Source organism: Amaranthus tricolor, chromosome 5, assembly GCF_026212465.1.
Source record: "Amaranthus tricolor cultivar Red isolate AtriRed21 chromosome 5, ASM2621246v1, whole genome shotgun sequence".
Lineage (NCBI taxonomy): Eukaryota > Viridiplantae > Streptophyta > Magnoliopsida > Caryophyllales > Amaranthaceae > Amaranthus > Amaranthus tricolor.
Genome location: NC_080051.1, coordinates 449,371 through 457,605, shown reverse-complemented (window position 1 = coordinate 457,605; position 8,235 = coordinate 449,371).

Here is an 8,235-nt window from a genome sequence, read left to right as displayed (position 1 = left end):
CCATTAATCCTTGTTCATTCTTCATCGATCATTCTTCATTGATCATTGTTCCTTGTTCATTCTTCATCGTTCATTCTTCATTGATCATTGATCCATGTTCATTCTTCATCGTTCATTCTTCATTGATCATTGATCCTTGTTCATTCTTCATCGTTCATTCGTCATTGATCATTGATCCTTGTTCATTCTTCATCGTTCATTCGTCATTGACCATTACTCCTTGTTCATTCTTCATCGTTCATTCTTCATTGATCATTGATCCTTGTTCATTCTTCATCGTTCATTCGTCATTGATCATTGATCCTTGTTCATTCTTCATCGTTCATTCGTCATTGATCATTGATCCTTGTTCATTCTTCATCGTTCATTCGTCATTGATCATTGATCCTTGTTCATTCTTCATCGTTCATTTGTCAATGACCATTAATCCTTGTTCATTCTTCATCGTTCATTCTTCATTGATCCTTGTTCATTCTTCATCGTTCATTCGTCATTGACCATTAATCCTTGTTCATTGATCCTTGTTCATTCTTCATTGATCATTGATCCTTGTTCATTCTTCATCGTTCATTCGTCATTGATCATTGATCCTTGTTCATTCTTCATCGTTCATTCGTCATTGACCATTACTCCTTGTTCATTCTTCATCGTTCATTCTTCATTGATCATTGATCCTTGTTCATTCTTCATCGTTCATTCGTCATTGACCATTACTCCTTGTTCATTCTTCATCGTTCATTCGTCATTGATCATTGATCCTTGTTCATTCTTCATTGATCATTGATCCTTGTTCATTCTTCATCGTTCATTCGTCATTGATCATTGATCCTTGTTCATTCTTCATCGTTCATTCGTCATTGACCATTACTCCTTGTTCATTCTTCATCGTTCATTCTTCATTGATCATTGATCCTTGTTCATTCTTCATCGTTCATTCTTCTTTGATCATTGATCCTTGTTCATTCTTCATTGATCATTGATCCTTGTTCATTCTTCATCGTTCATTCTTCATTGACCATTGATCCTTGTTCATTCTTCATCGTTCATTCTTCATTGACCATTAATCCTTGTTCATTCTTCATCGATCATTCTTCATTGATCATTGTTCCTTGTTCATTCTTCATCGTTCATTCTTCATTGATCATTGATCCTTGTTCATTCTTCATCGTTCATTCTTCATTGATCATTGATCCTTATTCATTCTTCATCGTTCATTTTTCATTTATCATTGATCCTTGTTCATTCTTCATCGTTCATTCTTCATTGATCATTGATCCTTGTTCATTCTTCATCGTTCATTCGTCATTGACCATTACTCCTTGTTCATTCTTCATCGTTCATTCGTCATTGACCATTACTCCTTGTTCATTCTTCATCATTCATTCTTCATTGATCATTGATCCTTGTTCATTCTTCATCGTTCATTCGTCATTGATCATTGATCCTTATTCATTCTTCATCGTTCATTTTTCATTTATCATTGATCCTTGTTCATTCGTCATCGTTCATTCTTCATTGATCATTGATCCTTGTTCATTCTTCATCGTTCATTCGTCATTGACCATTAATCCTTGTTCATTCTTCATCGTTCATTCTTCATTAATCATTGAACCTTGTTCATTCTTCATCGTTCATTCTTCTTTGATCATTGATCCTTGTTCATTCTTCATTGATCATTGATCCTTGTTCATTCTTCATCGTTCATTCGTCATTGATCATTGGTCCTTGTTCATTCTTCATCGTTCATTCTTCATTGATCATTGATCCTTGTTCATTCTTCATCGTTCATTCGTCATTGATCATTGATCCTTGTTCATTGTTCATCGTTCTGTCGTCATTGACCATTACTTCTTGTTCATTCTTCATCGTTCATTCTTCATTGATCATTGATCCTTGTTCATTCTTCATCGTTCATTCTTCTTTGATCATTGATCCTTGTTCATTCTTCATTGATCATTGATCCTTGTTCATTCTTCATTGTTCATTCTTCATTGACCATTGATCCTTGTTCATTCTTCATCGTTCATTCTATATTGACCATTAATCCTTGTTCATTCTTCATTGATCATTGTTCCTTGTTCATTCTTCATCGTTCATTCTTCATTGATCATTGAACCTTGTTCATTCTTCATCGTTCATTCTTCTTTGATCATTGATCCTTGTTCATTCTTCATTGATCATTGATCCTTGTTCATTCTTCATCGTTCATTCGTCATTGAACATTGATCCTTGTTCATTCTTCATCGTTCATTCGTAATTGATCATTGATCCTTGTTCATTCTTCATCGTTCATTCAACATTGACCATTAATCCTTGTTCATTCTTCATCGTTCATTCTTCATTGATCATTGATCCTTGTTCATTCTTCATCGTTCATTCGTCATTGACCATTAATCCTTGTTCATTCTTCATCGTTCATTCTTCATTGATCATTGATCCTTGTTCATTCTTCATCGTTCATTCTTCTTTGATCATTGATCCTTGTTCATTCTTCATTGATCATTGATCCTTGTTCATTCTTCATCGTTCATTCGTCATTGATCATTGATCCTTGTTCATTCTTCATCGTTCATTCGTCATTGATCATAGATCCTTGTTCATTCTTCATCGTTCATTCGTCATTGACCATTAATCCTTGTTCATTCTTCATCGTTCATTCTTCATTGATCATTGATCCTTGTTCATTCTTCATTGATCATTGATCCTTGTTCATTCTTCATCGTTCATTCGTCATTGATCATTGATCCTTGTTCATTCTTCATCGTTCATTCGTCATTGACCATTACTCCTTGTTCATTCTTCATCGTTCATTCTTCATTGATCATTGATCCTTGTTCATTCTTCATCGTTCATTCTTCTTTGATCATTGATCCTTGTTCATTCTTCATTGATCATTGATCCTTGTTCATTCTTCATCGTTCATTCGTCATTGATCATTGGTCCTTGTTCATTCTTCATCGTTCATTCTTCATTGATCATTGATCCTTGTTCATTCTTCATCGTTCATTCTTCATTGATCATTGTTCCTTGTTCATTCTTCATCGTTCATTCTTCATTGATCATTGATCCTTGTTCATTCTTCATCGTTCATTCTTCATTGATCATTGATCCTTGTTCATTCTTCATCGTTCATTCGTCATTGATCATTGATCCTTGTTCATTCTTCATCGTTCATTCGTCATTGACCATTACTCCTTGTTCATTCTTCATCGTTCATTCGTCATTGATCATTGATCCTTGTTCATTCTTCATCGTTCATTCGTCATTGACATTTACTCCTTGTTCATTCTTCATCATTCATTCTTCATTGATCATTGATCCTTGTTCATTCTTCATCGTTCATTCGTCATTGATCATTGATCCTTATTCATTCTTCATCGTTCATTTTTCATTTATCATTGATCCTTGTTCATTCGTCATCGTTCATTCTTCATTGATCATTGATCCTTGTTCATTCTTCATCGTTCATTCGTCATTGACCATTAATCCTTGTTCATTCTTCATCGTTCATTCTTCATTAATCATTGAACCTTGTTCATTCTTCATCGTTCATTCTTCTTTGATCATTGATCCTTGTTCATTCTTCATTGATCATTGATCCTTGTTCATTCTTCATCGTTCATTCGTCATTGATCATTGGTCCTTGTTCATTCTTCATCGTTCATTCTTCATTGATCATTGATCCTTGTTCATTCTTCATCGTTCATTCGTCATTGATCATTGATCCTTGTTCATTCTTCATCGTTCTGTCGTCATTGACCATTACTTCTTGTTCATTCTTCATCGTTCATTCTTCATTGATCATTGATCCTTGTTCATTCTTCATCGTTCATTCTTCTTTGATCATTGATCCTTGTTCATTCTTCATTGATCATTGATCCTTGTTCATTCTTCATTGTTCATTCTTCATTGACCATTGATCCTTGTTCATTCTTCATCGTTCATTCTATATTGACCATTAATCCTTGTTCATTCTTCATTGATCATTGTTCCTTGTTCATTCTTCATCGTTCATTCTTCATTGATCATTGAACCTTGTTCATTCTTCATCGTTCATTCTTCTTTGATCATTGATCCTTGTTCATTCTTCATTGATCATTGATCCTTGTTCATTCTTCATCGTTCATTCGTCATTGAACATTGATCCTTGTTCATTCTTCATCGTTCATTCGTAATTGATCATTGATCCTTGTTCATTCTTCATCGTTCATTCAACATTGACCATTAATCCTTGTTCATTCTTCATCGTTCATTCTTCATTGATCATTGATCCTTGTTCATTCTTCATCGTTCATTCGTCATTGACCATTAATCCTTGTTCATTCTTCATCGTTCATTCTTCATTGATCATTGATCCTTGTTCATTCTTCATCGTTCATTCTTCTTTGATCATTGATCCTTGTTCATTCTTCATTGATCATTGATCCTTGTTCATTCTTCATCGTTCATTCGTCATTGATCATTGATCCTTGTTCATTCTTCATCGTTCATTCGTCATTGATCATAGATCCTTGTTCATTCTTCATCGTTCATTCGTCATTGACCATTAATCCTTGTTCATTCTTCATCGTTCATTCTTCATTGATCATTGATCCATGTTCATTCTTCATTGATCATTGATCCTTGTTCATTCTTCATCGTTCATTCGTCATTGATCATTGATCCTTGTTCATTCTTCATCGTTCATTCGTCATTGACCATTACTCCTTGTTCATTCTTCATCGTTCATTCTTCATTGATCATTGATCCTTGTTCATTCTTCATCGTTCATTCTTCTTTGATCATTGATCCTTGTTCATTCTTCATTGATCATTGATCCTTGTTCATTCTTCATCGTTCATTCGTCATTGATCATTGGTCCTTGTTCATTCTTCATCGTTCATTCTTCATTGATCATTGATCCTTGTTCATTCTTCATCGTTCATTCTTCATTGATCATTGTTCCTTGTTCATTCTTCATCGTTCATTCTTCATTGATCATTGATCCTTGTTCATTCTTCATCGTTCATTCTTCATTGATCATTGATCCTTGTTCATTCTTCATCGTTCATTCGTCATTGATCATTGATCCTTGTTCATTCTTCATCGTTCATTCGTCATTGATCATTGATCCTTGTTCATTCTTCATCGTTCATTCGTCATTGACCATTACTCCTTGTTCATTCTTCATCATTCATTCTTCATTGATCATTGATCCTTGTTCATTCTTCATCGTTCATTCGTCATTGATCATTGATCCTTATTCATTCTTCATCGTTCATTTTTCATTTATCATTGATCCTTGTTCATTCGTCATCGTTCATTCTTCATTGATCATTGATCCTTGTTCATTCTTCATCGTTCATTCGTCATTGACCATTAATCCTTGTTCATTCTTCATCGTTCATTCTTCATTAATCATTGAACCTTGTTCATTCTTCATCGTTCATTCTTCTTTGATCATTGATCCTTGTTCATTCTTCATTGATCATTGATCCTTGTTCATTCTTCATCGTTCATTCGTCATTGATCATTGGTCCTTGTTCATTCTTCATCGTTCATTCTTCATTGATCATTGATCCTTGTTCATTCTTCATCGTTCATTCGTCATTGATCATTGATCCTTGTTCATTCTTCATCGTTCTGTCGTCATTGACCATTACTTCTTGTTCATTCTTCATCGTTCATTCTTCATTGATCATTGATCCTTGTTCATTCTTCATCGTTCATTCTTCTTTGATCATTGATCCTTGTTCATTCTTCATTGATCATTGATCCTTGTTCATTCTTCATTGTTCATTCTTCATTGACCATTGATCCTTGTTCATTCTTCATCGTTCATTCTATATTGACCATTAATCCTTGTTCATTCTTCATTGATCATTGTTCCTTGTTCATTCTTCATCGTTCATTCTTCATTGATCATTGAACCTTGTTCATTCTTCATCGTTCATTCTTCTTTGATCATTGATCCTTGTTCATTCTTCATTGATCATTGATCCTTGTTCATTCTTCATCGTTCATTCGTCATTGAACATTGATCCTTGTTCATTCTTCATCGTTCATTCGTAATTGATCATTGATCCTTGTTCATTCTTCATCGTTCATTCAACATTGACCATTAATCCTTGTTCATTCTTCATCGTTCATTCTTCATTGATCATTGATCCTTGTTCATTCTTCATCGTTCATTCGTCATTGACCATTAATCCTTGTTCATTCTTCATCGTTCATTCTTCATTGATCATTGATCCTTGTTCATTCTTCATCGTTCATTCTTCTTTGATCATTGATCCTTGTTCATTCTTCATTGATCATTGATCCTTGTTCATTCTTCATCGTTCATTCGTCATTGATCATTGATCCTTGTTCATTCTTCATCGTTCATTCGTCATTGATCATAGATCCTTGTTCATTCTTCATCGTTCATTCGTCATTGACCATTAATCCTTGTTCATTCTTCATCGTTCATTCTTCATTGATCATTGATCCTTGTTCATTCTTCATCGTTCATTCGTCATTGACCATTGATCCTTGTTCATTCTTCATTGATCATTGATGCTTGTTCATTCTTCATCGTTCATTCGTCATTGATCATTGATCCTTGTTCATTTTTCATTGATCATTGATCCTTGTTCATTCTTCATCGTTCATTCGTCATTGATCATTGATCCTTGTTCATTCTTCATCGTTTATTCGTCATTGACCATTACTCCTTGTTCATTCTTCATCGTTCATTCTTCATTGATCATTGATCCTTGTTCATTCTTCATCGTTCATTCTTCTTTGATCATTGATCCTTGTTCATTCTTCATTGATCATTGATCCTTGTTCATTCTTCATCGTTCATTCGTCATTGATCATTGATCCTTGTTCATTCTTCATCGTTCATTCGTCATTGATCATTGATCCTTGTTCATTCTTCATCGTTCATTCGTCATTGACCATTGATCCTTGTTCATTCTTCATTGACCATTACTCCTTGTTCATTCTTCATCGTTCATTCGTCGTTGATCATTGATCCTTTTTCATTCTACATTGATCATTGATCCTTGTTCATTCTTCATCGTTCATTCGTCATTGATCATTGATCCTTGTTCATTCTTCATCGTTCATTCGTCATTGACCATTACTCCTTGTTCATTCTTCATCGTTCATTCTTCATTGATCATTGATCCTTGTTCATTCTTCATCGTTCATTCTTCTTTGATCAATGATCCTTGTTCATTCTTCATTGATCATTGACCCTTGTTCATTCTTCATCGTTCATTCGTCATTGATCATTGATCCTTGTTCATTCTTCATCGTTCATTCGTCATTGACCATTAATCCTTGTTCATTCTTCATCGTTCATTCTTCATTGATCATTGATCCTTGTTCATTCTTCATCGTTCATTCGTCATTGACCATTAATCCTTGTTCATTCTTCATCGTTCATTCTTCATTGATCATTGAACCTTGTTCATTCTTCATCGTTCATTCGTCATTGACCATTAATCCTTGTTCATTCTTCATCGTTCATTCTTCATTGATCATTGAACCTTGTTCATTCTTCATCGTTCATTCGTCATTGATCATTGATCCTTGTTCATTTTTCATTGATCATTGATCCTTGTTCATTCTTCATCGTTCATTCGTCATTGATCATTGATCCTTGTTCATTCTTCATCGTTTATTCGTCATTGACCATTACTCCTTGTTCATTCTTCATCGTTCATTCTTCATTGATCATTGATCCTTGTTCATTCTTCATCGTTCATTCTTCTTTGATCATTGATCCTTGTTCATTCTTCATTGATCATTGATCCTTGTTCATTCTTCATCGTTCATTCGTCATTGATCATTGATCCTTGTTCATTCTTCATCGTTCATTCGTCATTGATCATTGATCCTTGTTCATTCTTCATCGTTCATTCGTCATTGATCATTGATCCTTGTTCATTCTTCATCGTTCATTCGTCATTGACCATTGATCCTTGTTCATTCTTCATTGACCATTACTCCTTGTTCATTCTTCATCGTTCATTCGTCATTGATCATTGATCCTTGTTCATTCTTCATTGATCATTGATCCTTGTTCATTCTTCATCGTTCATTCAACATTGACCATTAATCCTTGTTCATTCTTCATCGTTCATTCTTCATTGATCATTGATCCTTGTTCATTCTTCATCGTTCATTCGTCATTGACCATTAATCCTTGTTCATTCTTCATCGTTCATTCTTCATTGATCATTGATCCTTGTTCATTCTTCA